General features: G+C 47.9%; 10 non-coding genes and 3 pseudogenes across 10 annotated transcripts; all 13 read right to left on the bottom strand.

Moving 5' to 3' along the window:
• Positions 1-1,551: 1,551 nt before the first annotated feature.
• Positions 1,552-1,655, bottom strand: LOC142261585 (U2 spliceosomal RNA; annotated as a pseudogene).
• Positions 1,656-3,042: 1,387 nt separating this feature from the next.
• On the bottom strand, positions 3,043-3,233 carry LOC142261517 (U2 spliceosomal RNA). Its single transcript, XR_012729144.1, has one exon. It is a non-coding gene; the product is annotated as a U2 spliceosomal RNA (small nuclear RNA).
• Positions 3,234-4,620: 1,387 nt separating this feature from the next.
• Positions 4,621-4,819, bottom strand: LOC142261557 (U2 spliceosomal RNA). Its single transcript, XR_012729176.1, has one exon. It is a non-coding gene; the product is annotated as a U2 spliceosomal RNA (small nuclear RNA).
• A 605-nt stretch (positions 4,820-5,424) lies between these two features.
• LOC142261588 (U2 spliceosomal RNA) lies at positions 5,425-5,629 on the bottom strand (annotated as a pseudogene).
• Positions 5,630-7,016: 1,387 nt separating this feature from the next.
• LOC142261515 (U2 spliceosomal RNA) lies at positions 7,017-7,207 on the bottom strand. The gene has a single exon (XR_012729143.1). It is a non-coding gene; the product is annotated as a U2 spliceosomal RNA (small nuclear RNA).
• Positions 7,208-8,594: 1,387 nt separating this feature from the next.
• Positions 8,595-8,785, bottom strand: LOC142261514 (U2 spliceosomal RNA). Its single transcript, XR_012729142.1, has one exon. It is a non-coding gene; the product is annotated as a U2 spliceosomal RNA (small nuclear RNA).
• Positions 8,786-10,172: 1,387 nt separating this feature from the next.
• On the bottom strand, positions 10,173-10,363 carry LOC142261513 (U2 spliceosomal RNA). The gene has a single exon (XR_012729141.1). It is a non-coding gene; the product is annotated as a U2 spliceosomal RNA (small nuclear RNA).
• Positions 10,364-11,750: 1,387 nt separating this feature from the next.
• LOC142261512 (U2 spliceosomal RNA) lies at positions 11,751-11,941 on the bottom strand. The gene has a single exon (XR_012729140.1). It is a non-coding gene; the product is annotated as a U2 spliceosomal RNA (small nuclear RNA).
• Positions 11,942-13,328: 1,387 nt separating this feature from the next.
• LOC142261511 (U2 spliceosomal RNA) lies at positions 13,329-13,519 on the bottom strand. The gene has a single exon (XR_012729139.1). It is a non-coding gene; the product is annotated as a U2 spliceosomal RNA (small nuclear RNA).
• A 1,387-nt stretch (positions 13,520-14,906) lies between these two features.
• LOC142261528 (U2 spliceosomal RNA) lies at positions 14,907-15,097 on the bottom strand. The gene has a single exon (XR_012729154.1). It is a non-coding gene; the product is annotated as a U2 spliceosomal RNA (small nuclear RNA).
• Positions 15,098-16,484: 1,387 nt separating this feature from the next.
• On the bottom strand, positions 16,485-16,677 carry LOC142261550 (U2 spliceosomal RNA). The gene has a single exon (XR_012729169.1). It is a non-coding gene; the product is annotated as a U2 spliceosomal RNA (small nuclear RNA).
• Positions 16,678-17,420: 743 nt separating this feature from the next.
• LOC142261599 (U2 spliceosomal RNA) lies at positions 17,421-17,562 on the bottom strand (annotated as a pseudogene).
• A 1,387-nt stretch (positions 17,563-18,949) lies between these two features.
• Positions 18,950-19,142, bottom strand: LOC142261548 (U2 spliceosomal RNA). Its single transcript, XR_012729168.1, has one exon. It is a non-coding gene; the product is annotated as a U2 spliceosomal RNA (small nuclear RNA).
• Positions 19,143-19,175: the final 33 nt, after the last annotated feature.

The raw sequence follows: 19,175 nt of genomic DNA, 5'->3' as shown, positions 1-19,175 counted from the left end.
CTGGGAGGAGGCCATCCTCCTCTTCCTGGGGTGGATTGGGATCCACAATGAACAGCTTGGAAGGTTCTGCGACAGGACTATCTTCCACCTTCCTTTTCCTTTGGCCTGTACCTGAGGAGACAAGAGCTGGAAAATCCTCCTCGGTGAAAAGTGCAAGAGTGCTGAGGTCCTCTGCTCTCATGGTCTGGGGAGGGAGAGTGGGCTTTGGGGGGGGGGTGAGGAGACCAACTGAGGAGTAGGGAAATGAGGTGGAGGTAGTGGAATCCTCAGTAGGGTTGGCCGGGGGGGGAGGGGTTTGGACAGGGGTGACAGGGGGGGGGACCAGGGAGGGGGCAACAGTTTTCTTACCCTTTTTCCTGGACTCCGTGGCTGCTGGGGCATCGGCTGGAGCCACGGTCGCCGGGTTCTTGGCCGCCTTGTCCTTGGCCTCTGTGGCCTTGGTCGTAGCTGCCTTGGTCGACGAAGCTGCGACTACCCGATACTGGGTCACCGCGGCAACCCTTGCCCAGGATTTCTCCCGCTGTGGGCAGTCCTTGTAAAGGTGGTCCGCCTGTCCACATAGGTTGCAAGTCTTCTTCTTTGGGCAGTCCTTGGAGCTGTGTCCCGTCACCCGGCAAACCCTGCAGGCGTCCTCCTTGCAGGTCTTCATCGAATGCCCTTTCCCGCCACATTTCCTGCAGTTGTGTGGCATGTCCGGGTAGTAGATGAGACCAAAGGAGTTTCCCAGAGAGAATGTCGGGGGCAGGTGCTGGAGACCATCCTCGGATGCTGGTTCCCTGTAGAGTCGAACGGTTACTGACCACTTACCCGTCCAGAATCCGTTGCCGTTAAGGATGTGGGATGGCTCCCTCACCACTGTGCAGAGACGTCCCAGGAACGTGGAGATGTCTCTTCCTGGGGTGTGCGGGTTCCGCATGGAGACCGTGATCCTCTTCTCATCCCTCTGTATAGGACAGGATCCTAAAAAAGAATGAAAAGGGGAGTCCGGCATCGCTGCGTTCATCGCCTCCCAGTATCTCCTGCAGGCATTCACCGTGGCAAAGGTTACCAGAAAAATGCCAGTCATGAAGGTCTGGACACTCAGGGTTTCCGCCCTGGAGAAGCCCTGATCCAGAATCATCTTCTTGCAGAACACGTCGCTGGACATGTCCGGCAACCTACCATCCACCGCCTTTAGCTTCAGGGCGACCGTCTGCCGCATCCAAGGCTCCAGGGTTGGAGCCTTTTCAGGCGGCGTCCGGGCTCCCTCCGGCTGGCTGGCGTCGGAGGTGGGGGCCTCTTGGGCCGAAGAAGCCTCTGGATGAGCCTTCCTGGAGGTCCCTGGGTCCTGAGCCTTCCTGGCTGCCTTCTCTGGCTTGCTTGCCATGGCTGGTTCCTGCTTGAGTTCCCGGAGCTGGATCTTGGATTCTTCTCCGGGTGTCTTCTCCCGCTGTGTTCCTCCTCGAAGTTCCTCTGGTCTCCCCAAGTCTTCTCCGAGCCTTCGTCTTCTTGCTTCTTTCTGCCAAGCTCTTCTTCCGTCCGATCTCCCTCTTTCGGTCTCGGCTGGGCTTCGGAGCTTGTCTCCCTGATCGTATCTCGTCAAGTGTAGCTAGCTCAGTTTGTTCTGATAAGAACAGATACTACACTTGATCTTAGCCAAAAGGCCGAGAAGCGATAACCAGAATTGGTTTGGGCCTCGAGTGGCACCCTGGCCTATGCCGGACACATCTTAGGGAGAGAGAGCGAGAGGGAGACAAACCCACGCCTACACAAGACATTTTGTCACCCAAGCCAACCCTTGAAAAGGCTGCTTTGCAGAGCAAAAACAAGAAGAATGGTGCGTTTTGCAGCCGCCGCCCACTGCAATGAATCTGAATAACTCCTCCTTTAGGGCGCAAGCAACTCCCCTCCCCCTTGCAGTCTTTCCAATTCACGATACAAAAAGACGGACAGGACAGGTTGCCTGACTTTCCGTCACTGCCACCCTTTGCCATCCTTACCCGTAGAAAGCCCTTTCATCATCCCCAAACCCTAATCTTTTCCCTTTCCTTCCCAGCCCCCAAACCCTGCCCTCTGTACCTTTCTCACCACCCGCTTCCCTTCTCCTGTCATCCCCCTACCACCCGGGAAAAAAAGAGATTGCCCCCTCCTTCCACTAGCCCACCCTCCCACCCAAAGAACAACTTCTTCTGCGCAGCTTGTTTTCTAGGCAGCAGCGCTATTGTGATGTCATCGGGGGGCATTGTGACAAGCCGCCAGTGTTCCGTCTCTTCATGTTGTGCACAGTTCAAACGGAAAATACATCAACAGGCAGACTACAGAAAAGCTTACTATCAAAGGTTAGAGGGGGGCTTTCTCAGAGGGCTTTTTACAGTTTTTCTATTCCCAATTAGCCGTTTAAGTGTACTTATTGAAAGTAGTAATTCTTTCATAGGCCGCCCTTTCTTAGTATTTGACGTTCCTTATATTGCGGTATGAGGCTTCGCAGTAGGTTGCAAACATTCATCACCCATGACTGTCCCCAATTGAGCTCAGAAGCTCAATGTCTATCATGACCTCTCTTTTAGAATGTCCAAGAGCAAGCAAACTATTCCTCCAGGAGAGGGCGCCAACAGACTACTAAAGAGATCATCATTACTCAAAGAAAACCCCAAAAACCAATGCATGATAGGAATAAACAGGTAACTTTCTTTGGAGTGGAAGCGGAGAGATCGCACCAGATGCCAATTCTAGATCTTATCACACCTGTGGTCACTGCAGCAGCAGGTGAATCCACTTTGTCCAAAAGGGATCTATTCCATTCAATTGCAAATGATCTAGATAAGACAGAGAACTGCAGCACGGGGACATAGCCGAGTTGGTCAGGTTGAGTGGTGATGAGTTTGCTATTTGGATGAATAAAGAAAGTCAAAAGTGTGAAAGATAAAAAACAAAAGGAGGAAGTGTGAAAAGTGAATGGGCCAAATTGAGGTGCATATGAAGACGTATGCTTTCTTCCAATTCATTAAATCGGGCTAATATGAATCAGGTGAATTGAGTTCTGCTTTTGGAAACTGGGTTAAGAAGGGGTGCACCGTTCCTGGAGGTACTGCAATACCAGGTCAATGCGTGGAGTGGACAGAGCAAGCTCTTTTTCCATCTCCCTGTTCTAAAAATCCATTTAATATATGGTCCCCAGATAGGGGACGTATCAGATATTAAACTGATAAGAACAGATACTACACTTGATCTTAGCCAAAAGGCCGAGAAGCGATAACCAGAATTGGTTTGGGCCTCGAGTGGCACCCTGGCCTATGCCGGACACATCTTAGGGAGAGAGAGCGAGAGGGAGACAAACCCACGCCTACACAAGACATTTTGTCACCCAAGCCAACCCTTGAAAAGGCTGCTTTGCAGAGCAAAAACAAGAAGAATGGTGCGTTTTGCAGCCGCCGCCCACTGCAATGAATCTGAATAACTCCTCCTTTAGGGCGCAAGCAACTCCCCTCCCCCTTGCAGTCTTTCCAATTCACGATACAAAAAGACGGACAGGACAGGTTGCCTGACTTTCCGTCACTGCCACCCTTTGCCATCCTTACCCGTAGAAAGCCCTTTCATCATCCCCAAACCCTAATCTTTTCCCTTTCCTTCCCAGCCCCCAAACCCTGCCCTCTGTACCTTTCTCACCACCCGCTTCCCTTCTCCTGTCATCCCCCTACCACCCGGGAAAAAAAGAGATTGCCCCCTCCTTCCACTAGCCCACCCTCCCACCCAAAGAACAACTTCTTCTGCGCAGCTTGTTTTCTAGGCAGCAGCGCTATTGTGATGTCATCGGGGGGCATTGTGACAAGCCGCCAGTGTTCCGTCTCTTCATGTTGTGCACAGTTCAAACGGAAAATACATCAACAGGCAGACTACAGAAAAGCTTACTATCAAAGGTTAGAGGGGGGCTTTCTCAGAGGGCTTTTTACAGTTTTTCTATTCCCAATTAGCCGTTTAAGTGTACTTATTGAAAGTAGTAATTCTTTCATAGGCCGCCCTTTCTTAGTATTTGACGTTCCTTATATTGCGGTATGAGGCTTCGCAGTAGGTTGCAAACATTCATCACCCATGACTGTCCCCAATTGAGCTCAGAAGCTCAATGTCTATCATGACCTCTCTTTTAGAATGTCCAAGAGCAAGCAAACTATTCCTCCAGGAGAGGGCGCCAACAGACTACTAAAGAGATCATCATTACTCAAAGAAAACCCCAAAAACCAATGCATGATAGGAATAAACAGGTAACTTTCTTTGGAGTGGAAGCGGAGAGATCGCACCAGATGCCAATTCTAGATCTTATCACACCTGTGGTCACTGCAGCAGCAGGTGAATCCACTTTGTCCAAAAGGGATCTATTCCATTCAATTGCAAATGATCTAGATAAGACAGAGAACTGCAGCACGGGGACATAGCCGAGTTGGTCAGGTTGAGTGGTGATGAGTTTGCTATTTGGATGAATAAAGAAAGTCAAAAGTGTGAAAGATAAAAAACAAAAGGAGGAAGTGTGAAAAGTGAATGGGCCAAATTGAGGTGCATATGAAGACGTATGCTTTCTTCCAATTCATTAAATCGGGCTAATATGAATCAGGTGAATTGAGTTCTGCTTTTGGAAACTGGGTTAAGAAGGGGTGCACCGTTCCTGGAGGTACTGCAATACCAGGTCAATGCGTGGAGTGGACAGAGCAAGCTCTTTTTCCATCTCCCTGTTCTAAAAATCCATTTAATATATGGTCCCCAGATAGGGGACGTATCAGATATTAAACTGATAAGAACAGATTTTTTTGATTTAATGAAGCTTTCCAAAGCACCGCAAAAAATGCATGACCGAAGTCACACCAAAAACAGTGCAAAGGCTAGGATTCGTGTGGACCCCTCCGTGAGGAGAGGGTCCCCAAAAATCAACCCCGTCCCTCCGAGCCAGAAGGCCACAGCAAGGGTCAGGGATCTTCGGTGCTCCCCCAAGCCGAAGCCTGGTTGAGCCTTGTCGTTGCTCCCAGCGTCCACCCAGGCATTTTACCCAAGTGGAGTAGAGAGCTACTAGTTGTTGGTTTCGCAGCCGAAACTGCCCGGACCGTCAACCGGTGTTGGTTTCTCAGCCCAAGGCTAACCGGACCTCCAACCGGGTGTTGGTTTCTCAGCCGAAGCTGACCCGGACCTCCAACCGGGTGTTGGTTTCTCAGCCGAAGCTGACCCAGACCTCCAACCGGGTGTTGGTTTCTCAGCCGAAGCTGACCCGGACCTCCAACCGGGTGTTGGTTTCTCAGCCCAAAGCTGAACGGACCTCCGACCATGATTATAAAAATTTCCCTTCCTAGCCAGAAGGCCGGGATAGAGCAATAAGCTCAGAAAGTATGAAAGGGCAAGGTACGGTGTGCTACAGAGCCCAAGGCTCGCCGGGGTCCCAAGCCAGCAAGCTCAGACTCACTCCAGGGTCGTCAGTCCTGGGGCACATTGCACCATAGCCCCACACTTACTCAGTCTAATAGCCTCGATCCTGGTAGGGCCATGTTTTCCTCTAGATGAATATACTATACATCAAGAGTACTAGCAAGCGCAACCTTCCAGTGTGCATTGCATCTGCCGAGCCTCACAGATACTACACTTGATCTTAGCCAAAAGGCCGAGAAGCGATAACCAGAATTGGTTTGGGCCTCGAGTGGCACCCTGGCCTATGCCGGACACATCTTAGGGAGAGAGAGCGAGAGGGAGACAAACCCACGCCTACACAAGACATTTTGTCACCCAAGCCAACCCTTGAAAAGGCTGCTTTGCAGAGCAAAAACAAGAAGAATGGTGCGTTTTGCAGCCGCCGCCCACTGCAATGAATCTGAATAACTCCTCCTTTAGGGCGCAAGCAACTCCCCTCCCCCTTGCAGTCTTTCCAATTCACGATACAAAAAGACGGACAGGACAGGTTGCCTGACTTTCCGTCACTGCCACCCTTTGCCATCCTTACCCGTAGAAAGCCCTTTCATCATCCCCAAACCCTAATCTTTTCCCTTTCCTTCCCAGCCCCCAAACCCTGCCCTCTGTACCTTTCTCACCACCCGCTTCCCTTCTCCTGTCATCCCCCTACCACCCGGGAAAAAAAGAGATTGCCCCCTCCTTCCACTAGCCCACCCTCCCACCCAAAGAACAACTTCTTCTGCGCAGCTTGTTTTCTAGGCAGCAGCGCTATTGTGATGTCATCGGGGGGCATTGTGACAAGCCGCCAGTGTTCCGTCTCTTCATGTTGTGCACAGTTCAAACGGAAAATACATCAACAGGCAGACTACAGAAAAGCTTACTATCAAAGGTTAGAGGGGGGCTTTCTCAGAGGGCTTTTTACAGTTTTTCTATTCCCAATTAGCCGTTTAAGTGTACTTATTGAAAGTAGTAATTCTTTCATAGGCCGCCCTTTCTTAGTATTTGACGTTCCTTATATTGCGGTATGAGGCTTCGCAGTAGGTTGCAAACATTCATCACCCATGACTGTCCCCAATTGAGCTCAGAAGCTCAATGTCTATCATGACCTCTCTTTTAGAATGTCCAAGAGCAAGCAAACTATTCCTCCAGGAGAGGGCGCCAACAGACTACTAAAGAGATCATCATTACTCAAAGAAAACCCCAAAAACCAATGCATGATAGGAATAAACAGGTAACTTTCTTTGGAGTGGAAGCGGAGAGATCGCACCAGATGCCAATTCTAGATCTTATCACACCTGTGGTCACTGCAGCAGCAGGTGAATCCACTTTGTCCAAAAGGGATCTATTCCATTCAATTGCAAATGATCTAGATAAGACAGAGAACTGCAGCACGGGGACATAGCCGAGTTGGTCAGGTTGAGTGGTGATGAGTTTGCTATTTGGATGAATAAAGAAAGTCAAAAGTGTGAAAGATAAAAAACAAAAGGAGGAAGTGTGAAAAGTGAATGGGCCAAATTGAGGTGCATATGAAGACGTATGCTTTCTTCCAATTCATTAAATCGGGCTAATATGAATCAGGTGAATTGAGTTCTGCTTTTGGAAACTGGGTTAAGAAGGGGTGCACCGTTCCTGGAGGTACTGCAATACCAGGTCAATGCGTGGAGTGGACAGAGCAAGCTCTTTTTCCATCTCCCTGTTCTAAAAATCCATTTAATATATGGTCCCCAGATAGGGGACGTATCAGATATTAAACTGATAAGAACAGATACTACACTTGATCTTAGCCAAAAGGCCGAGAAGCGATAACCAGAATTGGTTTGGGCCTCGAGTGGCACCCTGGCCTATGCCGGACACATCTTAGGGAGAGAGAGCGAGAGGGAGACAAACCCACGCCTACACAAGACATTTTGTCACCCAAGCCAACCCTTGAAAAGGCTGCTTTGCAGAGCAAAAACAAGAAGAATGGTGCGTTTTGCAGCCGCCGCCCACTGCAATGAATCTGAATAACTCCTCCTTTAGGGCGCAAGCAACTCCCCTCCCCCTTGCAGTCTTTCCAATTCACGATACAAAAAGACGGACAGGACAGGTTGCCTGACTTTCCGTCACTGCCACCCTTTGCCATCCTTACCCGTAGAAAGCCCTTTCATCATCCCCAAACCCTAATCTTTTCCCTTTCCTTCCCAGCCCCCAAACCCTGCCCTCTGTACCTTTCTCACCACCCGCTTCCCTTCTCCTGTCATCCCCCTACCACCCGGGAAAAAAAGAGATTGCCCCCTCCTTCCACTAGCCCACCCTCCCACCCAAAGAACAACTTCTTCTGCGCAGCTTGTTTTCTAGGCAGCAGCGCTATTGTGATGTCATCGGGGGGCATTGTGACAAGCCGCCAGTGTTCCGTCTCTTCATGTTGTGCACAGTTCAAACGGAAAATACATCAACAGGCAGACTACAGAAAAGCTTACTATCAAAGGTTAGAGGGGGGCTTTCTCAGAGGGCTTTTTACAGTTTTTCTATTCCCAATTAGCCGTTTAAGTGTACTTATTGAAAGTAGTAATTCTTTCATAGGCCGCCCTTTCTTAGTATTTGACGTTCCTTATATTGCGGTATGAGGCTTCGCAGTAGGTTGCAAACATTCATCACCCATGACTGTCCCCAATTGAGCTCAGAAGCTCAATGTCTATCATGACCTCTCTTTTAGAATGTCCAAGAGCAAGCAAACTATTCCTCCAGGAGAGGGCGCCAACAGACTACTAAAGAGATCATCATTACTCAAAGAAAACCCCAAAAACCAATGCATGATAGGAATAAACAGGTAACTTTCTTTGGAGTGGAAGCGGAGAGATCGCACCAGATGCCAATTCTAGATCTTATCACACCTGTGGTCACTGCAGCAGCAGGTGAATCCACTTTGTCCAAAAGGGATCTATTCCATTCAATTGCAAATGATCTAGATAAGACAGAGAACTGCAGCACGGGGACATAGCCGAGTTGGTCAGGTTGAGTGGTGATGAGTTTGCTATTTGGATGAATAAAGAAAGTCAAAAGTGTGAAAGATAAAAAACAAAAGGAGGAAGTGTGAAAAGTGAATGGGCCAAATTGAGGTGCATATGAAGACGTATGCTTTCTTCCAATTCATTAAATCGGGCTAATATGAATCAGGTGAATTGAGTTCTGCTTTTGGAAACTGGGTTAAGAAGGGGTGCACCGTTCCTGGAGGTACTGCAATACCAGGTCAATGCGTGGAGTGGACAGAGCAAGCTCTTTTTCCATCTCCCTGTTCTAAAAATCCATTTAATATATGGTCCCCAGATAGGGGACGTATCAGATATTAAACTGATAAGAACAGATACTACACTTGATCTTAGCCAAAAGGCCGAGAAGCGATAACCAGAATTGGTTTGGGCCTCGAGTGGCACCCTGGCCTATGCCGGACACATCTTAGGGAGAGAGAGCGAGAGGGAGACAAACCCACGCCTACACAAGACATTTTGTCACCCAAGCCAACCCTTGAAAAGGCTGCTTTGCAGAGCAAAAACAAGAAGAATGGTGCGTTTTGCAGCCGCCGCCCACTGCAATGAATCTGAATAACTCCTCCTTTAGGGCGCAAGCAACTCCCCTCCCCCTTGCAGTCTTTCCAATTCACGATACAAAAAGACGGACAGGACAGGTTGCCTGACTTTCCGTCACTGCCACCCTTTGCCATCCTTACCCGTAGAAAGCCCTTTCATCATCCCCAAACCCTAATCTTTTCCCTTTCCTTCCCAGCCCCCAAACCCTGCCCTCTGTACCTTTCTCACCACCCGCTTCCCTTCTCCTGTCATCCCCCTACCACCCGGGAAAAAAAGAGATTGCCCCCTCCTTCCACTAGCCCACCCTCCCACCCAAAGAACAACTTCTTCTGCGCAGCTTGTTTTCTAGGCAGCAGCGCTATTGTGATGTCATCGGGGGGCATTGTGACAAGCCGCCAGTGTTCCGTCTCTTCATGTTGTGCACAGTTCAAACGGAAAATACATCAACAGGCAGACTACAGAAAAGCTTACTATCAAAGGTTAGAGGGGGGCTTTCTCAGAGGGCTTTTTACAGTTTTTCTATTCCCAATTAGCCGTTTAAGTGTACTTATTGAAAGTAGTAATTCTTTCATAGGCCGCCCTTTCTTAGTATTTGACGTTCCTTATATTGCGGTATGAGGCTTCGCAGTAGGTTGCAAACATTCATCACCCATGACTGTCCCCAATTGAGCTCAGAAGCTCAATGTCTATCATGACCTCTCTTTTAGAATGTCCAAGAGCAAGCAAACTATTCCTCCAGGAGAGGGCGCCAACAGACTACTAAAGAGATCATCATTACTCAAAGAAAACCCCAAAAACCAATGCATGATAGGAATAAACAGGTAACTTTCTTTGGAGTGGAAGCGGAGAGATCGCACCAGATGCCAATTCTAGATCTTATCACACCTGTGGTCACTGCAGCAGCAGGTGAATCCACTTTGTCCAAAAGGGATCTATTCCATTCAATTGCAAATGATCTAGATAAGACAGAGAACTGCAGCACGGGGACATAGCCGAGTTGGTCAGGTTGAGTGGTGATGAGTTTGCTATTTGGATGAATAAAGAAAGTCAAAAGTGTGAAAGATAAAAAACAAAAGGAGGAAGTGTGAAAAGTGAATGGGCCAAATTGAGGTGCATATGAAGACGTATGCTTTCTTCCAATTCATTAAATCGGGCTAATATGAATCAGGTGAATTGAGTTCTGCTTTTGGAAACTGGGTTAAGAAGGGGTGCACCGTTCCTGGAGGTACTGCAATACCAGGTCAATGCGTGGAGTGGACAGAGCAAGCTCTTTTTCCATCTCCCTGTTCTAAAAATCCATTTAATATATGGTCCCCAGATAGGGGACGTATCAGATATTAAACTGATAAGAACAGATACTACACTTGATCTTAGCCAAAAGGCCGAGAAGCGATAACCAGAATTGGTTTGGGCCTCGAGTGGCACCCTGGCCTATGCCGGACACATCTTAGGGAGAGAGAGCGAGAGGGAGACAAACCCACGCCTACACAAGACATTTTGTCACCCAAGCCAACCCTTGAAAAGGCTGCTTTGCAGAGCAAAAACAAGAAGAATGGTGCGTTTTGCAGCCGCCGCCCACTGCAATGAATCTGAATAACTCCTCCTTTAGGGCGCAAGCAACTCCCCTCCCCCTTGCAGTCTTTCCAATTCACGATACAAAAAGACGGACAGGACAGGTTGCCTGACTTTCCGTCACTGCCACCCTTTGCCATCCTTACCCGTAGAAAGCCCTTTCATCATCCCCAAACCCTAATCTTTTCCCTTTCCTTCCCAGCCCCCAAACCCTGCCCTCTGTACCTTTCTCACCACCCGCTTCCCTTCTCCTGTCATCCCCCTACCACCCGGGAAAAAAAGAGATTGCCCCCTCCTTCCACTAGCCCACCCTCCCACCCAAAGAACAACTTCTTCTGCGCAGCTTGTTTTCTAGGCAGCAGCGCTATTGTGATGTCATCGGGGGGCATTGTGACAAGCCGCCAGTGTTCCGTCTCTTCATGTTGTGCACAGTTCAAACGGAAAATACATCAACAGGCAGACTACAGAAAAGCTTACTATCAAAGGTTAGAGGGGGGCTTTCTCAGAGGGCTTTTTACAGTTTTTCTATTCCCAATTAGCCGTTTAAGTGTACTTATTGAAAGTAGTAATTCTTTCATAGGCCGCCCTTTCTTAGTATTTGACGTTCCTTATATTGCGGTATGAGGCTTCGCAGTAGGTTGCAAACATTCATCACCCATGACTGTCCCCAATTGAGCTCAGAAGCTCAATGTCTATCATGACCTCTCTTTTAGAATGTCCAAGAGCAAGCAAACTATTCCTCCAGGAGAGGGCGCCAACAGACTACTAAAGAGATCATCATTACTCAAAGAAAACCCCAAAAACCAATGCATGATAGGAATAAACAGGTAACTTTCTTTGGAGTGGAAGCGGAGAGATCGCACCAGATGCCAATTCTAGATCTTATCACACCTGTGGTCACTGCAGCAGCAGGTGAATCCACTTTGTCCAAAAGGGATCTATTCCATTCAATTGCAAATGATCTAGATAAGACAGAGAACTGCAGCACGGGGACATAGCCGAGTTGGTCAGGTTGAGTGGTGATGAGTTTGCTATTTGGATGAATAAAGAAAGTCAAAAGTGTGAAAGATAAAAAACAAAAGGAGGAAGTGTGAAAAGTGAATGGGCCAAATTGAGGTGCATATGAAGACGTATGCTTTCTTCCAATTTATTAAATCGGGCTAATATGAATCAGGTGAATTGAGTTCTGCTTTTGGAAACTGGGTTAAGAAGGGGTGCACCGTTCCTGGAGGTACTGCAATACCAGGTCAATGCGTGGAGTGGACAGAGCAAGCTCTTTTTCCATCTCCCTGTTCTAAAAATCCATTTAATATATGGTCCCCAGATAGGGGACGTATCAGATATTAAACTGATAAGAACAGATACTACACTTGATCTTAGCCAAAAGGCCGAGAAGCGATAACCAGAATTGGTTTGGGCCTCGAGTGGCACCCTGGCCTATGCCGGACACATCTTAGGGAGAGAGAGCGAGAGGGAGACAAACCCACGCCTACACAAGACATTTTGTCACCCAAGCCAACCCTTGAAAAGGCTGCTTTGCAGAGCAAAAACAAGAAGAATGGTGCGTTTTGCAGCCGCCGCCCACTGCAATGAATCTGAATAACTCCTCCTTTAGGGCGCAAGCAACTCCCCTCCCCCTTGCAGTCTTTCCAATTCACGATACAAAAAGACGGACAGGACAGGTTGCCTGACTTTCCGTCACTGCCACCCTTTGCCATCCTTACCCGTAGAAAGCCCTTTCATCATCCCCAAACCCTAATCTTTTCCCTTTCCTTCCCAGCCCCCAAACCCTGCCCTCTGTACCTTTCTCACCACCCGCTTCCCTTCTCCTGTCATCCCCCTACCACCCGGGAAAAAAAGAGATTGCCCCCTCCTTCCACTAGCCCACCCTCCCACCCAAAGAACAACTTCTTCTGCGCAGCTTGTTTTCTAGGCAGCAGCGCTATTGTGATGTCATCGGGGGGCATTGTGACAAGCCGCCAGTGTTCCGTCTCTTCATGTTGTGCACAGTTCAAACGGAAAATACATCAACAGGCAGACTACAGAAAAGCTTACTATCAAAGGTTAGAGGGGGGCTTTCTCAGAGGGCTTTTTACAGTTTTTCTATTCCCAATTAGCCGTTTAAGTGTACTTATTGAAAGTAGTAATTCTTTCATAGGCCGCCCTTTCTTAGTATTTGACGTTCCTTATATTGCGGTATGAGGCTTCGCAGTAGGTTGCAAACATTCATCACCCATGACTGTCCCCAATTGAGCTCAGAAGCTCAATGTCTATCATGACCTCTCTTTTAGAATGTCCAAGAGCAAGCAAACTATTCCTCCAGGAGAGGGCGCCAACAGACTACTAAAGAGATCATCATTACTCAAAGAAAACCCCAAAAACCAATGCATGATAGGAATAAACAGGTAACTTTCTTTGGAGTGGAAGCGGAGAGATCGCACCAGATGCCAATTCTAGATCTTATCACACCTGTGGTCACTGCAGCAGCAGGTGAATCCACTTTGTCCAAAAGGGATCTATTCCATTCAATTGCAAATGATCTAGATAAGACAGAGAACTGCAGCACGGGGACATAGCCGAGTTGGTCAGGTTGAGTGGTGATGAGTTTGCTATTTGGATGAATAAAGAAAGTCAAAAGTGTGAAAGATAAAAAACAAAAGGAGGAAGTGTGAAAAGTGAATGGGCCAAATTGAGGTGCATATGAAGACGTATGCTTTCTTCCAATTCATTAAATCGGGCTAATATGAATCAGGTGAATTGAGTTCTGCTTTTGGAAACTGGGTTAAGAAGGGGTGCACCGTTCCTGGAGGTACTGCAATACCAGGTCAATGCGTGGAGTGGACAGAGCAAGCTCTTTTTCCATCTCCCTGTTCTAAAAATCCATTTAATATATGGTCCCCAGATAGGGGACGTATCAGATATTAAACTGATAAGAACAGATACTACACTTGATCTTAGCCAAAAGGCCGAGAAGCGATAACCAGAATTGGTTTGGGCCTCGAGTGGCACCCTGGCCTATGCCGGACACATCTTAGGGAGAGAGAGCGAGAGGGAGACAAACCCACGCCTACACAAGACATTTTGTCACCCAAGCCAACCCTTGAAAAGGCTGCTTTGCAGAGCAAAAACAAGAAGAATGGTGCGTTTTGCAGCCGCCGCCCACTGCAATGAATCTGAATAACTCCTCCTTTAGGGCGCAAGCAACTCCCCTCCCCCTTGCAGTCTTTCCAATTCACGATACAAAAAGACGGACAGGACAGGTTGCCTGACTTTCCGTCACTGCCACCCTTTGCCATCCTTACCCGTAGAAAGCCCTTTCATCATCCCCAAACCCTAATCTTTTCCCTTTCCTTCCCAGCCCCCAAACCCTGCCCTCTGTACCTTTCTCACCACCCGCTTCCCTTCTCCTGTCATCCCCCTACCACCCGGGAAAAAAAGAGATTGCCCCCTCCTTCCACTAGCCCACCCTCCCACCCAAAGAACAACTTCTTCTGCGCAGCTTGTTTTCTAGGCAGCAGCGCTATTGTGATGTCATCGGGGGGCATTGTGACAAGCCGCCAGTGTTCCGTCTCTTCATGTTGTGCACAGTTCAAACGGAAAATACATCAACAGGCAGACTACAGAAAAGCTTACTATCAAAGGTTAGAGGGGGGCTTTCTCAGAGGGCTTTTTACAGTTTTTCTATTCCCAATTAGCCGTTTAAGTGTACTTATTGAAAGTAGTAATTCTTTCATAGGCCGCCCTTTCTTAGTATTTGACGTTCCTTATATTGCGGTATGAGGCTTCGCAGTAGGTTGCAAACATTCATCACCCATGACTGTCCCCAATTGAGCTCAGAAGCTCAATGTCTATCATGACCTCTCTTTTAGAATGTCCAAGAGCAAGCAAACTATTCCTCCAGGAGAGGGCGCCAACAGACTACTAAAGAGATCATCATTACTCAAAGAAAACCCCAAAAACCAATGCATGATAGGAATAAACAGGTAACTTTCTTTGGAGTGGAAGCGGAGAGATCGCACCAGATGCCAATTCTAGATCTTATCACACCTGTGGTCACTGCAGCAGCAGGTGAATCCACTTTGTCCAAAAGGGATCTATTCCATTCAATTGCAAATGATCTAGATAAGACAGAGAACTGCAGCACGGGGACATAGCCGAGTTGGTCAGGTTGAGTGGTGATGAGTTTGCTATTTGGATGAATAAAGAAAGTCAAAAGTGTGAAAGATAAAAAACAAAAGGAGGAAGTGTGAAAAGTGAATGGGCCAAATTGAGGTGCATATGAAGACGTATGCTTTCTTCCAATTCATTAAATTGGGCTAATATGAATCAGGTGAATTGAGTTCTGCTTTTGGAAACTGGGTTAAGAATGGGTGCACCGTTCCTGGAGGTACTGCAATACCAGGTCAATGCGTGGAGTGGACAGAGCAAGCTCTTTTTCCATCTCCCTGTTCTAAAAATCCATTTAATATATGGTCCCCAGATAGGGGACGTATCAGATATTAAACTGATAAGAACAGATACTACACTTGATCTTAGCCAAAAGGCCGAGAAGCGATAACCAGAATTGGTTTGGGCCTCGAGTGGCACCCTGGCCTATGCCGGACACATCTTAGGGAGAGAGAGCGAGAGGGAGACAAACCCACGCCTACACAAGACATTTTGTCACCCAAGCCAACCCTTGAAAAGGCTGCTTTGCAGAGCAAAAACAAGAAGAATGGTGCGTTTTGCAGCCGCCGCCCACTGCAATGAATCTGAATAACTCCTCCTTTAGGGCGCAAGCAACTCCCCTCCCCCTTGCAGTCTTTCCAATTCACGATACAAAAAGACGGACAGGACAGGTTGCCTGACTTTCCGTCACTGCCACCCTTTGCCATCCTTACCCGTAGAAAGCCCTTTCATCATCCCCAAACCCTAATCTTTTCCCTTTCCTTCCCAGCCCCCAAACCCTGCCCTCTGTACCTTTCTCACCACCCGCTTCCCTTCTCCTGTCATCCCCCTACCACCCGGGAAAAAAAGAGATTGCCCCCTCCTTCCACTAGCCCACCCTCCCACCCAAAGAACAACTTCTTCTGCGCAGCTTGTTTTCTAGGCAGCAGCGCTATTGTGATGTCATCGGGGGGCATTGTGACAAGCCGCCAGTGTTCCGTCTCTTCATGTTGTGCACAGTTCAAACGGAAAATACATCAACAGGCAGACTACAGAAAAGCTTACTATCAAAGGTTAGAGGGGGGCTTTCTCAGAGGGCTTTTTACAGTTTTTCTATTCCCAATTAGCCGTTTAAGTGTACTTATTGAAAGTAGTAATTCTTTCATAGGCCGCCCTTTCTTAGTATTTGACGTTCCTTATATTGCGGTATGAGGCTTCGCAGTAGGTTGCAAACATTCATCACCCATGACTGTCCCCAATTGAGCTCAGAAGCTCAATGTCTATCATGACCTCTCTTTTAGAATGTCCAAGAGCAAGCAAACTATTCCTCCAGGAGAGGGCGCCAACAGACTACTAAAGAGATCATCATTACTCAAAGAAAACCCCAAAAACCAATGCATGATAGGAATAAACAGGTAACTTTCTTTGGAGTGGAAGCGGAGAGATCGCACCAGATGCCAATTCTAGATCTTATCACACCTGTGGTCACTGCAGCAGCAGGTGAATCCACTTTGTCCAAAAGGGATCTATTCCATTCAATTGCAAATGATCTAGATAAGACAGAGAACTGCAGCACGGGGACATAGCCGAGTTGGTCAGGTTGAGTGGTGATGAGTTTGCTATTTGGATGAATAAAGAAAGTCAAAAGTGTGAAAGATAAAAAACAAAAGGAGGAAGTGTGAAAAGTGAATGGGCCAAATTGAGGTGCATATGAAGACGTATGCTTTCTTCCAATTCATTAAATCGGGCTAATATGAATCAGGTGAATTGAGTTCTGCTTTTGGAAACTGGGTTAAGAAGGGGTGCACCGTTCCTGGAGGTACTGCAATACCAGGTCAATGCGTGGAGTGGACAGAGCAAGCTCTTTTTCCATCTCCCTGTTCTAAAAATCCATTTAATATATGGTCCCCAGATAGGGGACGTATCAGATATTAAACTGATAAGAACAGATTTTTGATTTAATGAAGCTTTCCAAAGCACCGCAAAAAATGCATGACCAAAGTCACACCAAAAACAGTGCAAAGGCTAGGATTCGTGTGGACCCCTCCGTGAGGAGAGGGTCCCCAAAAATCAACCCCGTCCCTCCGAGCCAGAAGGCCACAGCAAGGGTCAGGGATCTTCGGTGCTCCCCCAAGCCGAAGCCTGGTTGAGCCTTGTCGTTGCTCCCAGCGTCCACCCAGGCATCTTACCCAAGTGGAGTAGAGAGCTACTAGTTGTTGGTTTCGCAGCCGAAACTGCCCGGACCGTCAACCGGTGTTGGTTTCTCAGCCCAAGGCTAACCGGACCTCCAACCGGGTGTTGGTTTCTCAGCCGAAGCTGACCCGGACCTCCAACCGGGTGTTGGTTTCTCAGCCGAAGCTGACCCGGACCTCCAACCGGGTGTTGGTTTCTCAGCCGAAGCTGACCCGGACCTCCAACCGGGTGTTGGTTTCTCAGCGAAAGCTGACCCAGACCTCCAACCGGGTGTTGGTTTCTCAGCCCAAAGCTGAACGGACCTCCGACCATGATTATAAAAATTTCCCTTCCTAGCCAGAAGGCCGGGATAGAGCAATATGCTCAGAAAGTATGAAAAGGCAAGGTACGGTGTGCTACAGAGCCCAAGGCTCGCCGGGGTCCCAAGCCAGCAAGCTCAGACTCACTCCAGGGTCGTCAATCCTGGGGCACATTGCACCATAGCCCCCACACTTACTCAGTCTAATAGCCTCGATCCTGGTAGGGCCATGGTTTCCTCTAGATGGATATACTATCCTCCCAAAGTACTAACAAGCGCAACCTTCCAGTGTGCATTGCATCATTGTACTAAGGTGGCCGGAGCCTTAAACCACCTTTTCGAACGATACTACACTTGATCTTAGCCAAAAGGCCGAGAAGCGATAACCAGAATTGGTTTGGGCCTCGAGTGGCACCCTGGCCTATGCCGGACACATCTTAGGGAGAGAGAGCGAGAGGGAGACAAACCCACGCCTACACAAGACATTTTGTCACCCAAGCCAACCCTTGAAAAGGCTGCTTTGCAGAGCAAAAACAAGAAGAATGGTGCGTTTTGCAGCCGCCGCCCACTGCAATGAATCTGAATAACTCCTCCTTTAGGGCGCAAGCAACTCCCCTCCCCCTTGCAGTCTTTCCAATTCACGATACAAAAAGACGGACAGGACAGGTTGCCTGACTTTCCGTCACTGCCACCCTTTGCCATCCTTACCCGTAGAAAGCCCTTTCATCATCCCCAAACCCTAATCTTTTCCCTTTCCTTCCCAGCCCCCAAACCCTGCCCTCTGTACCTTTCTCACCACCCGCTTCCCTTCTCCTGTCATCCCCCTACCACCCGGGAAAAAAAGAGATTGCCCCCTCCTTCCACTAGCCCACCCTCCCACCCAAAGAACAACTTCTTCTGCGCAGCTTGTTTTCTAGGCAGCAGCGCTATTGTGATGTCATCGGGGGGCATTGTGACAAGCCGCCAGTGTTCCGTCTCTTCATGTTGTGCACAGTTCAAACGGAAAATACATCAACAGGCAGACTACAGAAAAGCTTACTATCAAAGGTTAGAGGGGGGCTTTCTCAGAGGGCTTTTTACAGTTTTTCTATTCCCAATTAGCCGTTTAAGTGTACTTATTGAAAGTAGTAATTCTTTCATAGGCCGCCCTTTCTTAGTATTTGACGTTCCTTATATTGCGGTATGAGGCTTCGCAGTAGGTTGCAAACATTCATCACCCATGACTGTCCCCAATTGAGCTCAGAAGCTCAATGTCTATCATGACCTCTCTTTTAGAATGTCCAAGAGCAAGCAAACTATTCCTCCAGGAGAGGGCGCCAACAGACTACTAAAGAGATCATCATTACTCAAAGAAAACCCCAAAAACCAATGCATGATAGGAATAAACAGGTAACTTTCTTTGGAGTGGAAGCGGAGAGATCGCACCAGATGCCAATTCTAGATCTTATCACACCTGTGGTCACTGCAGCAGCAGGTGAATCCACTTTGTCCAAAAGGGATCTATTCCATTCAATTGCAAATGATCTAGATAAGACAGAGAACTGCAGCACGGGGACATAGCCGAGTTGGTCAGGTTGAGTGGTGATGAGTTTGCTATTTGGATGAATAAAGAAAGTCAAAAGTGTGAAAGATAAAAAACAAAAGGAGGAAGTGTGAAAAGTGAATGGGCCAAATTGAGGTGCATATGAAGACGTATGCTTTCTTCCAATTCATTAAATCGGGCTAATATGAATCAGGTGAATTGAGTTCTGCTTTTGGAAACTGGGTTAAGAAGGGGTGCACCGTTCCTGGAGGTACTGCAATACCAGGTCAATGCGTGGAGTGGACAGAGCAAGCTCTTTTTCCATCTCCCTGTTCTAAAAATCCATTTAATATATGGTCCCCAGATAGGGGACGTATCAGATATTAAACTGATAAGAACAGATTTTTGATTTAATGAAGCTTTCCAAAGCACCGCAAAAAATGCATGACCAAAGTCACACCAAAAACAGTGCAAA

This window comes from Anomaloglossus baeobatrachus, unplaced genomic scaffold, assembly GCF_048569485.1.
Source record: "Anomaloglossus baeobatrachus isolate aAnoBae1 unplaced genomic scaffold, aAnoBae1.hap1 Scaffold_226, whole genome shotgun sequence".
NCBI classification, from domain to species: domain Eukaryota; kingdom Metazoa; phylum Chordata; class Amphibia; order Anura; family Aromobatidae; genus Anomaloglossus; species Anomaloglossus baeobatrachus.
This window is presented reverse-complemented; position numbering and strand designations above follow the sequence as displayed.